General features: G+C 47.1%; 1 long non-coding RNA gene across 1 annotated transcript; it reads right to left on the bottom strand.

Annotated features, from left to right (window-relative positions):
* Window positions 1-2,475: 2,475 nt before the first annotated feature.
* Window positions 2,476-7,334, bottom strand: LOC136181333 (uncharacterized). The gene is made up of 2 exons (XR_010667684.1): window positions 3,817-7,334; window positions 2,476-3,620 (listed from the first exon to the last, which is right to left on the bottom strand). It is a non-coding gene; the product is annotated as an uncharacterized lncRNA (long non-coding RNA).
* Between the last annotated feature and the right edge of the window lie 378 nt (window positions 7,335-7,712).

The following is a 7,712-nucleotide window of genomic DNA, read 5'->3' as shown; positions in this document are numbered from 1 at the left end:
CCTTGTCTGACTTCCTGTCTGCATTGATCTGCTCTGTTCAGTCTGAAGCGTGTTTGCAGCGGGCCCTGTCAAAACTAGACTCAGCATGTATTTACTGCTTGTGCTGTAGATGGGCCATATGTAATGCAATCATGTGCATTGACTATAGAGGGCGCAATCAGCTCTGGAGGGTCTGGACGGAACGCTGCGCACACAAATCCTATAGAATCAGCCTGTAAGATCAAACATGAAGGAAAACCTAAATCAGAATCTTCAGACCAAAAATGACAAAATGTTTACCTCATCTCACATGTGCAGGTTAAATAAAACACCTTGAGTCCAGGGTCAGATCAGAGGTTTCTAAAGTGAGATGGTTCTGAGGCTAGGACATGACCAGATTAGGTTCAGAAGAAGTTTCTCTGCGAGACGCTAAATCTGAAGAGCAAACACACCCACACACACACACGCACACATAAACACACGCTTTGTGAGTTTTCAAACAGAGCGACATGCAGTAGCAGGTGGTGCAGGGTGTAGCAGCAGCTCGCTCTTTGGCCTGATCCTGGATCTGCAGCTCTTCACATATGGTGCGGCTAATGCTAACACTACAGCTAAAGCTAACACTAACACAACCTTTGAAGACTGAAGATTAAAAAAAGACAGAACCATCTGTGAGCTGCCTGCAAGGCAGAGCTCTGCAAATACACACACACACATACACACACACAAATTCACCTGTTAAAACCAGACCCACCTTCATCATCATCTTCATCATCATCATTCAGAGAGCAAAAATTAGGTGTTTGTACCATCAGCAGCTTCTCACAGGTGAGGTTTGTAAATGAGGAACTTTAACGAGTGTTTCATCATCACTGAACGCGTAGGGTGTCCCAACACTCACATACACACACACACACACACACACACACACACACACACAACGTGGACATAAAAAGAGGAGTCAGTCTGACACTGCAGGCTTCTTTTTTTTGGGTGGGGGGGTCTGTCCTCATCAATCACTGTGACTGAAAAATTGCCTGCAGGCAGAGCTCTGCAAATACACACACACACACACACACAAATTCACCTGTTAGAACCAGACCCACCTTCATCATCATCATCATTCAGAGAGCAAAATTAGGGGTTTGTACCATCAGCAGCTTCTCACAGGTGAGGTTTGTAAATGAGGAACTTTATCGAGTGTTTCATCATCACTGAACACCACAGGGTGTCCCAACACTCACGCACACACGCCTGCACGCACACACACACAACGTGGACATAAAAACAGGAGTCAGTCTTACACTGCAGGCTTCTTTTTTTTTGGGTGGGGGGGGTCTGTCCTCATCAATCACTGTGACTGAAAAATTGAACACTACTCTTGACGAGGCCACAAACAAACAGCCAACAAGTGCTCCTGTGAGTTACTCTGAAAATACTCCTGACTGTACTCCCCATCATACTCATGACTCTGTGTATTACTGTGTGTGTGTGTTACTCTGTGTGTGTTACCGTGTATGTTACTGTTACAAATCAGAGAAGACCCACACGCAGAATCACAGGGCAGAGGCAGGAGTAAGGCAAAAACTGAGAGTTTACTGAAGGTTTCAGGCAGAGCAAAATTCAGTCCGTTCCAGAGGTCAAAACCAAAAATCAGGATAACCAGGCAGAAATACAGAGAGACAATAAAGGGAAGGTGCCAATGGGTGGAGACAGTGTACTCGAGGGAAAAGCTGGCAGGTGCGTGAGAGTGCTGGTGCGTACTGGCTTGATACACGAGACGTGAAAGGCGTGGTGGATTCTCCGAAGGGTCCGGGGCAACTGTAAACAAACAGCAGAGGGATTAATAATCTCAGACACCGGAACTGGGAGTCAACTTTCTGGAGGCAGTCTGGAGTGAGCAAGTCCCTGGACGACAACCAGACCCTTTGTCCTATCCGGTATCGGGGAGCAGTGGAGCGGTGGCAGTCTGCTTGTTTCTTTTGACGGGCTGAGGATCGCAGGAGTTGGGCACGGGCTCGTCGCAAGGTCTAGTGACATCTGCGGACGAAAGCCTGGGCAGAGGGCACAAGTGTCTCCTCCTCTTGCAAGGGGAACAATGGGGGTTGATACCCAAAACAAACTTGAAACGGGGGAGAGCCCGGTAGAAGAAACAGGTAGAGAATTTTGTGCATACTCCACCCATGGAAAAACTTGACTCCAGGAGGATGGGTTCTGGCTGACCATGCAGCGGAGTGCGGCCTCTAGGTGCTGATTGGCCCCCTGACCATTGGTCTGCAGATGGAAGCCTGATGACAATTGAACCGACGTACCTGAGGGTACAGAAGGCTTTCCAAAAATGAGAGGTAAATTGAGGTCTCCTGTCGAAGACCACAGAGGTAGGCAGGCCATGTATCCTGAAAACATGTTGCACAAGTAGTTGAGCGGTTTCCTTAGCTGTGGGAAGCTTAGGCGTGAAATGTAATGCACAGACTTAGAAAAACGATCGACAACAGGAAGATTTAAGATTTACTTTTATTGATCCCCACAAGGGGAAATTTCTGTTTTTACACTTTGTAAGTCATGCAACACACACAAAGGCTGAAATATACACACACATGCACAAACAGGATCCTATGGACATGCACTAATGGAGGGATGTCAGGGTGACGGAGCTGCCCACAGCGGGCGCTCCTGAGCTGGTGGTGGGGAGGGTGTTTGGTGCCTTGCTCAGGGGCACTCCAACACGTCCTTTTGCATGTGGGGCCACCAAAACCTCTGGCGGAGACTACCCAAGGTGCGTTGGACCCCCGGGTGGAAGGCGAGTCTGGACGCGTGAGCCCACTGGAGAAACTGAGAGCGAACAGACACAGGAACAAAAAGAGTCCCCCTAGGTTCATTAACTGGGGACGGATGCTGACGGAGGGCCTCCAGAACCTTTTGCTCGAAAGAAAACTGGGCAGTAGCGACGAGACACTGGCTGGGCAGGATAGTGTCTGATTTGGAGGGTTCCCCCTCCTTGCCGAACCGGCATCAGGCTTAACATTTCTGGAACCTGGACGGTAGGAGAGGGTGAAGTTGAAACATGAGAAGAAAAGTGCCCACCTAGCCTGCCTGGAGTTCAGACTCTTTGCTGTCTTAATATACTCCAGGTTATTGTGGTCCATCCAAACCAAGAATGGTTTCCCCCTCCAACCAGTGTCTCCACTCCTCTAATTCCATCTTGACCGCCAACAGCTCCCGATTGCCGATGTCATAGTTTCTCTGTGTGGAAGACAGACGGTGAGAGAAGAAAGCACAGGGGTGGAGCTTATTATCATTGGGGGAGCGCTGAGACAGGACGGCCCACACTCCCGCATCAGAGGCATCCACCTCAACCACAAATTGGAGCTGAAGATCAGGTGTGATGAGGATGGGCGCAGAAGTGAAGGCTTTCTTAAGCTTACTGAAAGCCTCCTCTGCAGCAGCCAACCAGGAAAAGGTAACCTTGGGAGAGGTAAGAGCAGTTAGTGGAGCAGCAACAGAAATATAACTGCGCATGAACCTCCTATAGAAGTTAAAAAGTCCCAGGAATCTTTGGAGCGCCTTCCGGGTGGTGGGTTGGGGCCACTCCAGTACCGCCTCGACCTTGGAAGAGTCCATCTCCAACCTCCCAGCAGAAACTACAAACCCCAAGAAAGACAGTGTCCTGGTGAAAATTGTACTTCTCAGCTTTCACGTACAGCTGATTCTCCAGTAGGTGTTGCAGGACCCGCCTCACATGCAGCACGGCACCCTCCAGTCACTGATCTCTCCACTGTAGAGTAGCGGTTAGCGAGAACGTTTAATGGAAGATTCAAAGAAGGGGAGGACGCTCACCAGTAACTCCCTTTCTACTGGCTGGGCACAGTAAAGGCAGGAACCTGTGGCAATGTGTCATCATTGTTCCACTGGAGACAACCGGGTCCGGTCAACCTGCATGGGCTTGGGAACCAAGGGGCTTGGAGCTGGCTCTGCCGCTGGTGACCTGCAGGGAGATAACTGAGGGCGCCTAGCTAGCCTCTCAAAACCAAAAATCAGGATTACCAGACGGAAGTACAGAGGCAAAGGTCAAAAATTCAAAAGGCAGTATACATACAATCAGGCGGGAACAAAGTAGGCAGCAGCACAAACTACGATCTGGCAACAACAAAGGCAAACTGACTTATTTAAGTACTGAGGGGTAAATGAGGAAACAAGCAACAGGTGTGTGGCAGAATGAGCAGGCTGGCCACTGATTGGCTGAGAGACAATACAGGGAAGGTGCCAATGGGTGGAGACAGTGTACTCGAGGGAAAAGCTGGCAGGTGCTGACTGGAGAATGAGCAGAGGGGTGTGTGCAGGAGGAGCAGCAGGAGGGATGGATTTATGAGGAGCAGGAAGCTCTAGCAGAGTCCGTGACAGTTACTCTATGTTTCTGTGTGTGTTACTTTGTGTGTGTTACTGTGTGTGTTACTGTGTGTGTGTTACTGTGTGTTACTCTGTTACTGTGTGTGCCTTACTGTGTATTACTCTGTGTGTTATTGTGTGTTACTCTGTGTGTTACTGTGTGTTACTGTGTTTTACTCCGTGTGTGTTACTCTGTGTGTAACTGTGTGTTACCATGTGTGTTACTCTGTGCGTGTTACTCTGTGTGTTAGTGTGTCTGTGACTGTGTGTTACCGTGTGTTACTCTGTGTGTGTTACTGTGTGTGTTACTGTGTGTGTTACCGTGTGTTACTCTGTGCATGTTACTGTGTGTGTTACTGTGTTAGTGTTACTGTGTGTTACTCTGTGCGTGTTACAGTGTGTGTTACTGTGTTAGTGTGACTGTGTGTGTTACTCTGTGTGTTACTCTGTGTGTGTTACTGTGTGTGTTACCGTGTGTGTTACTCTGTGCGTGTTACTCTGTTTGTTAGTGTGTGTCTGTTACTGTGTGTGTTACTGTGTATTACCGTGTGTTACTGTGTTAGTGTTACTGTCTGTGTTACCGTGTGTTACTCTGTGCGTGTTACTGTGTTAGTGTTACTGTGTGTGTTACTCTGTGTGTTACTGTGTGTGTTACTGTGTGTGTTACTGTGTTAGTGTTACTGTATGTGTTACTCTGTGTGTGTTACTGTCTGTGTTACTGTGTGTGTTACTCTGTGTGTGTTATTCTGTGTGTTGCAGTGTAACGGTTTGTCAGGAGTCTTAAAAACGTCACAGCTCCAGCTCTCAGCCTGTCGTTAGGTTGACTGAAAGTTAGGCTGAGACAGCATTTCCAGCATGGAGACCACCATCGATGGTTCTCCAGCGCCCCCTGCAGGAACAGACGGGGGACGTCACTCAGACTTCAAACATTCATATTTAAATTTTTGTTTTTCTCACCAGGGTTAAACGCAACATGGACAAAAATCATACTAAGAATTATTGCTAACAATCGCATGCTAAGCTAACTAGCTTCTGTTATTAATTATGAGAAATTCACAAAATAAACAGGACGATCCAATTTTATCAACATTATGATATGTATCTCTAATAGATCATATCTACCTATCTACTAATGTGACAAGTCGTCTACTAGCACACCCCCCTCCCAAGCTGTCAATCATTTGATGTCATGGTGAACACCCGAAGCTGTTTAATCATTTAAAGCTGCAGTGTTTGTTTCTATCTACTGACACAGATTGTGTGTTGAGGTGAACTCATCCTCGTGTTGATAATAAACCTGATGAATACACTTTATATACTGTATTCATATAAAGTCAAACACTGTCAAACATGTTACATTTAAACATTAGAAATATGAATAAATATGAGAGTTTATATTTGTCTTTGTGAATCGTATCATTATGTCGAAGGTTCGATGTGCTGACTCGGCCGCTTGATTTCTGCTGATGAAGTAGAAAAACAACGATTCTGACACTCAGGACAACTGCAGACGAATGAAATAAACAGATTGTGATGCTGTAATTAGCTGAATGAATCATACACACACGCACGCACGCACGCACGCACGCACGCACACACGCACACACGCGCGCGCACACACAGACTCACACACATGCACACACACACACAAACGCGGAAAGGAGAACTGAAACCATTAAAACATAAAAATATTTATGTGAATTTGTGATGATGTCATCACTTGTCTTTGTTTATGCTGCCGTTATTATAAAAAAAACACAATCATCAATATTAAATACAAACTTAAAATGCTTTAAACGGTGAGATGTCTCATGTGAACTCATTAAAATGTGTTTGAAATGTAAGCGGTGTCTGAGGTGTACATGAGTCTGGCAGTTAAATGTTGGACTTCACAGAAACAGAAACAAGAGGAGGGGGAGGATGAGGAGGAGGAGGAGGAGTGAAAAAGGTCTGTGATGATTTGGAAAACTCCCCAAGGTTTATTTTCTGCTGAGAAATCCCCAACAGGCGATGACTCATCAAGGAGGCATCAGACCGACAGAGACCCGACCTCCAACCTCTGCTGGACTGCAGACTCTCCTCAACGACAAACCACCTCCTCTGCTCCTCTGGTCCTCTTCCTGCTCCTCCTCTGGTTCTCCTCCTCCTCTGGTTCTCCTCCTCCTCCTCTGGTTCTCCTGCTCCTCCTCCTCTGGTTCTCCTGCTCCTCCTCCTCTGGTTTTCCTGCTCCTCCTCCTCTGGTTCTCCTGCTCCTCCTCTTCTGGTCCTCCCCCTGCTCCTCTGGTTCTCCTTCTGCTCCTCTGGTTCTCCTCCTGCTCCTCTAGTTCTCCTACTCCTCCTCCTCTGGTTCTCCTGCTGCTCCTCCTCCTCTGATTCTCCTCCTGCTCCACTGGTTCTCCTCCTGCCCCTCCTCCTCTGGTTCTCCTCCTGCTCCTTTGGTTCTCCTACTCCACCACTGGTCCTCCTGCTCTTCCTCCACTGGTTCTACTCCTGCTCCTGCTCCACTGGTTCTCCTTCTCCTCTGGTTCTACTCCTGCTCCACTCGTTCTCCTGCTCCTCTGGTTCTCCTGCTCCTCCTCCACTGGTTCTCCTGCTCCCCCTCCTCTGGTTCTCCTGCTCCTCCTCCTCTGGTTCTCCTCCTGCTCCACTGGTTCTCCTCCTGCCCCTCCTCCACTGGTTCTCTTCCTGCTCCTCTGGTTCTCTTGCTCCTCCTCCTCTGGTTCTACTCCTCTTCTTCCTCTCTCCACTCGTTCTAAACCACCTCAGGGGTGTGTCAGAGTTTCGGCTTTGTGTCCAGTGAATGTGCTCAGTGTGGCTCATCATCAGTTCCAGTTCATTCTGCTTCAGTTCCTTTAAAATGAAATAAAAAAAGTCAAAGATAAAATCAGGCTTCAGTCTCTGTTAATACACTGTAAAAATGTTGATACAGCATACAGTCAAAATATCAGAAACAGTTTCTGCTTTAATATTGAACTCCAACATAAATACTTCTAATTTATCAATGGCCAAGTGTGAATTCAGTCACTGAGAAATTGTCAGAGTGAGACATCGTCACATCTAAGGTTGTCAATATTATCAATACTTCCTTCTCCGTCTTTAGGGTTCATCGATCCAAAAGTACTGAAGGTCAAAGAATGACATATTAAAGGTACGTAAGAGCAGAATGAGTCCTTCAGACATGGGCAATGTTTCCGGAAAAGTTGTCAATTCATTTGTGCAATTTAGTCAATGTGCAGCAATTTAAACAATTGGAGAAAAATGTCAACAGGTATCCTTATGTTTGATTGCCTCTGTTGTCATGACAACCGTGTTCACATCTTCATGTCCAACTCTGTGACCTGGTCCTC

This window comes from Labrus bergylta, chromosome 13, assembly GCF_963930695.1.
Source record: "Labrus bergylta chromosome 13, fLabBer1.1, whole genome shotgun sequence".
Taxonomy (NCBI): Eukaryota; Metazoa; Chordata; class Actinopteri; order Labriformes; family Labridae; genus Labrus; species Labrus bergylta.
The sequence above is the reverse complement of the archived record's forward strand: the minus strand, read 5'-3'. Positions and strand labels throughout refer to the sequence as shown.